This window comes from Nelumbo nucifera, chromosome 3 (assembly GCF_055504915.1).
Source record: "Nelumbo nucifera cultivar China Antique chromosome 3, China Antique-T2T, whole genome shotgun sequence".
Taxonomy (NCBI): domain Eukaryota; kingdom Viridiplantae; phylum Streptophyta; class Magnoliopsida; order Proteales; family Nelumbonaceae; genus Nelumbo; species Nelumbo nucifera.
In genome coordinates this window covers 57,018,318-57,025,663 of record NC_142651.1, presented here as the reverse complement: position 1 = coordinate 57,025,663, position 7,346 = coordinate 57,018,318, and the positions used below count along the sequence as shown (strand labels likewise).

The window sequence follows — 7,346 nt, the reverse complement described above, 5'->3', positions numbered from 1 at the left end:
AGGAAGACCCTTCCATTTCTTCCTCCATTGTGTAGTTCAACTCTCTAATAAAGAATTGGATTTAAGGTTCTTCCATTGGAGTCGGGGATGAAGAAGATGATTGAAGGGGTTTTATTTCTTTTGTTTTCATTTTGGGGGCTGGGGTGGTGACATGTATTTTGTGCGGGGCCCACTTATTAATGAATTTTTTAGTGGGACCAACCTATCAATAGAATTTGCTGATTCAACACACCAACTCAACATTTATTTTATCTAGGGTAAATTTCTTAAACTACTCTTATGGTTTAGCTAATTGACTAAGTGCACCCTTACTGTTTCTAACAATTGACTAATACTTCCCTTATGGTTAGCGTCCATTAACAGAGACAAAAAAAGACTATTTTACCCTTAAATAAAACATTCACTGTCCATTACTTCTAATCACGTTCAGCAACCCAAATTCAAGCGCTTAAAGGTCTATAATTCTCTTTGTTGGTTTTTTCGTTTATTCTCTTATTTCTGCTGAATTATCAATTCTACCATGTAATTGAGAGCTCCTTTTGGTTCAATTACAAGCACTTAATAGCATCTCTGAAAAGCTCATTAACGGCAGCCATGAAATGAGGCAAAGGATCAAATAAAAATAAATAAGTTGATGATTCCATGAAACATCAAAAGAAGAGTATTATTATGGACAACAAATCAGGTTGAAAATCCTAACTGAAAAATAGAGGAAAACCACAACTTGTCTAGGTGGGCTCCGAAGACTACAAGGAAGCCAATTCGACAACTTTTAGCCTCAGGAATGGACTCTCTCCGATATGGGTATGAAATAGTTCTAGGCGAGAGCTCCTCAACAACAAGTGTGATGGCCCAACAATCTCACAAGCTTTATCAAATTCGGAAAATGTATGTCCAACTTAGAAATTTTGAGAAGTTGAAGAGGGCAAGGGTGGCTGACCAGAAACAAGGGGCGAAATGGAGGAAACTAAAAAGAAAAGAGTCTTCATATGAAAAATTGGAGAAGAGGACAAGGGGCGAAATGGACAAACTCCATAAATCCAATCACCAGATGTAGAGGTCGGGTGAAGAAACAATGGCGCCTCTCTTGTTCTTTTCTCCGGAACCGCCACAACTGCAAAGGTTTATCCTGTGGCGATGGTTCCTAGGAACTGAATTCCGTCTTTGTTTTTCCAGGAAGAGAGAGAGCGCTCTGAATTCTCCACTAAAAACTTTCCGACTAATCTCACGAAGCAAGAGGGTTCGGAGTTGGGTTTTATTTTGAAAATTCTTTTTAAACCCAGACGATGCCCGTGCCGGTGTCAGAGAAGCTGTTCCGAACCAGCAAACCAACCGTTATGTGGATGCTCGTTTCAAACCTCCGAACACGCTGGCCGTCCATTTCCAACCGCGAGTAATAGATGCCAACGCCAGAGATGCTAGTGTCGGTGCATCAGAACCGGTGCCAGAGGGGACAATGAGATATTCCATCAGAGCCGGTGTTGGTATTGGAAGTTATAATAAGGGTAAATTGGGTATTTTTGAAAATTATAAGAATTACGTGATATACATTTGAATGGTTTATAACGGAACATTAACGGTAAGGGAAGTATTAGTCAATTGTTAGAAAGTAGTCAATTTTTAAACAGTAAGGATACACTTAGTCAATTAACTGAATCATAAGGGTAATTTAAAAAATTTATCCTTTATTTTAATGATTATTTAAGAAAACCATTAATGATGTTTCTAACGTTGTGCGTTTTTTTTGCCTTTTTAACTTAGTTTGAGGTTTAAAATGACCATCTTAATTTCTTTAGGGTCAAAAGTGGATTTTTCGCAAAGTACGAGGGTTGTCAGAGCAAAATATCCAAAAAATAAAGCATCATCGAAGAAGTTGATGCTAGTTGCTAATAGAAGTCATGAGTCGGTCGGTGCATTCCAATGGGTTCTTTCTCATGCCATGCTAAAACATAATTAGCCAATCCTCATCCATGTGGAACAATCAGTATTTTCATGGTCGGACTGGAAAAATTGGGAACAATGGTTTTTGATCATTTTTTGTTATTTAATTTTTTTTTATCTTTTATCAAAGTAAGCCGACTATTCGGACCGAATGGTTAGACTGTTCAACCCGAGAATCAATCCCAGAACGAATCCCTGTCTGGTTCGGTTTTAAAAACCTTGGGAACAACCACCCTCAATACACTTACAACCTTTCTATAGAAGACCCCGTCACAGGCTGGCAGTCTGGCACCAGCACATCCAATGCAGAAGGTGGGAAAGACCTTGAGTTTCTTCAAGAGATGAAGAATGCATGCAAGGCTGCTCAGCCCAAAGTACGAGTGCACTTAGAGAGGGTGTAAATGGAAGGCAGAAACAAGGCCGCTACCATTCTTTGATAAAGCAGGGCGCTCAACATTGACATTCTTGTCATTGGCCAGCCTGGTAGTCTTTCCTCCATTCTTAGGGTGAGCTCACACACCACACCTCTTTCAACCAATTGTTTCAAACCCGGATGGTCAACCAGTTACCCTATGAACCGGGGTTCTGGGGTCCTGGTCTGGTTTTCTTTATAGTTGTTTAACTGGTTGAACCGCTAAGACAATCCAACGATGTGCTATCTTTTGGACACCCACCCACCACGACATAGCATTGATATTTTGTTTTTATTTTGAAAATTTTCAAATGATCACACCCACAACATAGCAGCCATAAAAAAGGGCCAAGCACTTTGATTCTTCGTCTTCTTCATATATTACTGGTATTTCTTCAATTGTTTCTTCTTGTTGTTCTTTGAAGAGAAAAAAGGCCACCCAAGATCGAGATCCCACAAGTCTTTCGGGAAATCCATCCGGACAAGCTCAAATTCAGGGATCAGGTTGTTGATGTTCAACTTCAACACAACCAATTGACTATGGGGCGGAAGTTGGGTTTTCTTCATGAAGGGGAAGAAGAAAGTCATGGAAGATATCCACAAGATGTTTCGGGCTTAGATGGGATTCAAAGCGGGTAAACCGACTTGATATTTTCTTCATAACAAGTTCAGACCAGAAGACGGAGACGGAGATGGGGTTCTGAGGTTTTACGGTCTCCAAAACATCATCGTTGGAGCTGTGATCTGCTTCTTCATCTTCTAGAAATTTTTTCATCGGTTAGATTTTATTTTAAAAATTTGATAAACAGTGAAGGGCAAATTTGATTTTTTTGTTTTTTTCCCCTTAGTGCTTAATTGGCGACGGTACTTGTTAATAAATTTGGGGATAGTTTAATACAATATGTAAACAGGAAGAATAGAGCTAGTCAATTTCTATAGGGGTACTTTAACAAATTTGCCCTTTTATCAATTAGCTGGATAATTTTTTTAAGAGATGTTAAGGTGGTGTTCCATACTTCCTTGTGAATTGCTTTTCTTGTTGAGAGTACCAAAAACAAATTAAAACAATATTGTTTGGAAACAAATTAGTTCTCGAGGCACAGTTTGGAAGGAGTACAAATACAAATATGTACAGTACAAATACATATAAAATAATAAAAAATACAAGGTTTTGTAATGTACATATTTGTCTTTGTACTTTTTCCAAATGGAGTCTAAGGCTCAGTTTGGTAGGAATACAAATGCAAATATGTAGAGTTCAAAACCTTATACTTTGTATCTATTTGCCTTGTACATATTTGCATTCATATTCTTACCAAACTGAGTACAAATACAAATACAAATTTGTACTTGCATTATTTTGTATGTATTTGCCCTTTACATATTTGTATTTGTATTCTTTCTAAATTGAACCTGAGGCTTCGTTTGATTGCAATGCAATTTTATTTGTACTAGTACAAATGTATCAGAGTGTAAATGAAAAAATGTAAATTATCATTTAATTTGTTTTTGGGTTTTACTTTATTTTGCCCCATGCCTTGTTTTACTTCATTTGCATTGCAATCAAACAAAATAAGCTAAAACAAAAATAGGTCAGAATTTACACTCAAATCATTTGCACTGCAATAATTTTGCATCAGTGCAAATTTATTTGCATTACAATTATAGTAAGGCTCAGTTTGGAAGTACAAATCAAAGTTTAAAATATCGATTCAGGTCAATATGCTGGTAAGGGCGTATTAACCTGTATCCTGGCTCACCTTTTTTTTTTTTTAGTTTTTCTTCTGCAACTGGTTTAGACAAGGCTCTCCTAACCCCTGAACCAGCTCAGACCCTAAAACACCCTCTGTAGGGGTGTATCAAGAAGCCCCTGATACGACATTTGAACCTTGGTACAAATACAAATGTGTAGACTGAAATCCTTTGTATTTTGTATATATTTTTACTATACATATTTGTATTTGTACTATTTCCAAAATGAACCAAAAAGCATGAAACCATGTTATTGACTGTGTATGTGCTTTTTGTTTCCAAAGCTGAACCCAACACAAGTTCTTGGATTTCTGATTTAAAGAGCATGTTTTCATCTAATTGCTCACTCATCATCTTTCATAAATAAAACAGTATCCATACTTCAAAATTTGTTAGGAAACTCTATGCTGCCGGAAAGACAATTCTAGAAGAGCTTTGACCAATAAAAAACCCTTCATGAATTTTGATAAATACTATTCAATCGGTTACTACTTTTATGATACCAGTTGATTGGTTGCAAGTTTTTCAAATATTATGTTTTTTGGTATCGTAATCATACTCAAATTTACTTTTAAAATGATCATTTTGATGGTTTAAAGAACATGAATTGCTTTTTGTTTTTTTTTTTTTAAATAAAATCAAAATGACTTTTGCTTCTCAAAACAAAATACATGCAAAAACGCAGTTCATGAATATGTATTTTCTGTTTTATTCGGCAATTTCAAAAACAAAAACATAGTTAAAGGGGGAATTAGACGAGAATGTAAGGGCATCTTATATGAGAGAACCAATCGGCCCTCATTTGTTTACCACTGAAGCTAAACTACATTGGACGGGATTCTTTAGTGTTAAGTATGATTAGTTGTAGAAAGAAAGAAAGAAAGAGTTAGATATGATAACACCATTTTCATTCGAGATAAAAATTGACCTTTGGCTGAAATTAGAGTTAAAAACCACGTTGAGTAGATGCAAATTTTTTGTCACCTACACAGATTGAAGCTTATAAATGAACGCCACTTTTCGTGCAATTTGTCTTTTCCAAGTTGTCTCTGAATGGGTCTTTCTAAACACAAAGATTGAGCTCATCTGGGCTTTCATCCAACTCACCCTTTTCACCACAATTTTGCTGGAGTTAAGGGAAGAAATAGCTTGTTTGTTTGGTCCTGAAGCAGTTTGTATGATGTATCAGGGATTTCAGAAAACTAGTGAGTTGGGGCCTCCTAATCGTCGTCCCTCTCCTCGATTCAATTGCTTTTTTATGTATTTTGGTAAATTTCTTAAACTATTCTTATGGTTTAGTTAATTTACTAATTCTATCTTTATTGTTTATATATTATCATAAAATATTCTCAAGTTTTTTGACAATTGACTAATTACTCCTCTTCCGTTAAGATTCTGTCACAATCCATTCATATATTTTTTAAAAAAATGGCAATAATACCATTTCTCTAAAATTAGAGAAAATTGGCATCGTTATTCGATTTGTGGTCCATGCAGACCACCGAGGAATGTCGGTGGTATTGTTACAATTCATGTTTCGTTCCGATGCTTGAGGTCATCCAACTCAATTCCGCCATCCGTATCGTTTTGGTACCTCAGTTGCCGACTCCGAGGAGTTGTCCAACTACCGTCTTCAGTTTCGGGCCTTCCGGAAACTTCCATCTCCGATGTAGTGGAACAGGAGGCAAACGAGACAAATTTTAAACAATGGTAGCTTGCTCCGGTTTTTTTCTTTTCTCTCTCTCATTTTTTTTTTTATTTTAGTTTTTCATCTTCCTTCTTTTCCCTTGTCAAACTGTCGTTGTAACAAAAGCGATTCGACCACTGAATTGCCACCACCTCTCTCTCCTCTCCGCCATCCTCTCTCACTCATTCCTTTTCAACCAGCATCCGGCCACCTTCTCTCCCTTTTTTTTTTATCTTCTTTGTTTAACCTCATACAGATACACAGTCGCCACTACAACTCAAGCAATTGCAATGTTTTCATCTGTTTCTCACATTCTCCCTCATATCTCCCACTCCCTGCCATCGTTTCTCCCCTCCTCGCCACATTCTTATCATTCATTTCTCTCTCCTCTCTCTGATTTTCCCTCACCACTCTTCCATGATGCCCTTGTTTCAGTTTTCTCTCCCATTGACGCACCACCTACTACAATTTACGGTGGTGACTCTAGTTTTCATAACAATGTCACCTCTCCCATGCATGAAACACAATCCAAGATAGTTTTCCCTAGTATCCACCTGGATTAATCCTTTCGTTTCAAAAGGGTCGATCCCCTGTTTTACACTGCATCAAAGGCTCGGAAACAACTATAGATCGTCATCTTCCTCATCAAGGAGTAGGCTACGATGGAGATCTGTCTCGTGAAGTCTGTTGCATTAGTTTGCACTCCATCATTGTTTAGAAACGAAGCATATAGTAGATCATCCCTCTTACCTGCTCAACGGAGTAGTGGAACTGGGTCATCATTACCTTGGCCTAGCTCTTCTGACCATCCATGATCCATGGCAGTTTTGGGATTTGGATCAAGAGAGAGAAGAATTCAAATGGGGAAATTAAAGCTCTTGAGGCCGAAGAGGACTTCGAGTTTGGTTCATGTGGTGCCTTTCTTTTGATAGATTCAGAAATGTGCGCAGCCGACGACGTGTTCTTTCAAGGCCAGATCTACCTTTACAACTCTTGGTTACCTTTGATAGTGGGCTTGAACCGATACTTTGTTGTGGCCATGGTGTCCCTGAGCTCGTCTCTTTGCTTGTACTTCTTCATCCAAAAGAGAAAAAATAGGAAAAAAAAAAGAAGAAAAAAGATAAACAGAGAGATCAACTGATAGGAAAATCAAAGATATCAACTAAGAACCCTTTTTTTTGTTGAAGAGACATCATTCAGACCTAGTACCCGTGAGTCAAAAAAGTCACCGGAAGTGGGAATGGGCTGAGGCTAAGCATTGCACCGACTTAAAAATTTTCATCAGATGAGTTTTATTTTCAAATTTTGAAAAACAATTGAGGGTAAATTCGATATTTTGTTTTTCCATTACTATTTAACAGCAATGTCAATTGTCAGAAAATCGTGAGGTACCTTAAGACAATATGTAAACGGATATAGTTAGTCAATTAATTAAACCATAAGGAATGTCTAAAAAATTTGCCTTTTTTTTTTTTCTTTTATACTTCTGCCTGCAATGTAAATAGTCCAAAGACTTGAAAGATCTTTATGATTACTAGAACTTGGATTATCAAC

General features: G+C 37.1%; 1 pseudogene; it reads left to right on the top strand.

Annotated features, from left to right (window-relative positions):
• Nucleotides 1-927: 927 nt before the first annotated feature.
• On the top strand, nt 928-2,378 carry LOC148801238 (uncharacterized; annotated as a pseudogene).
• Nucleotides 2,379-7,346: the final 4,968 nt, after the last annotated feature.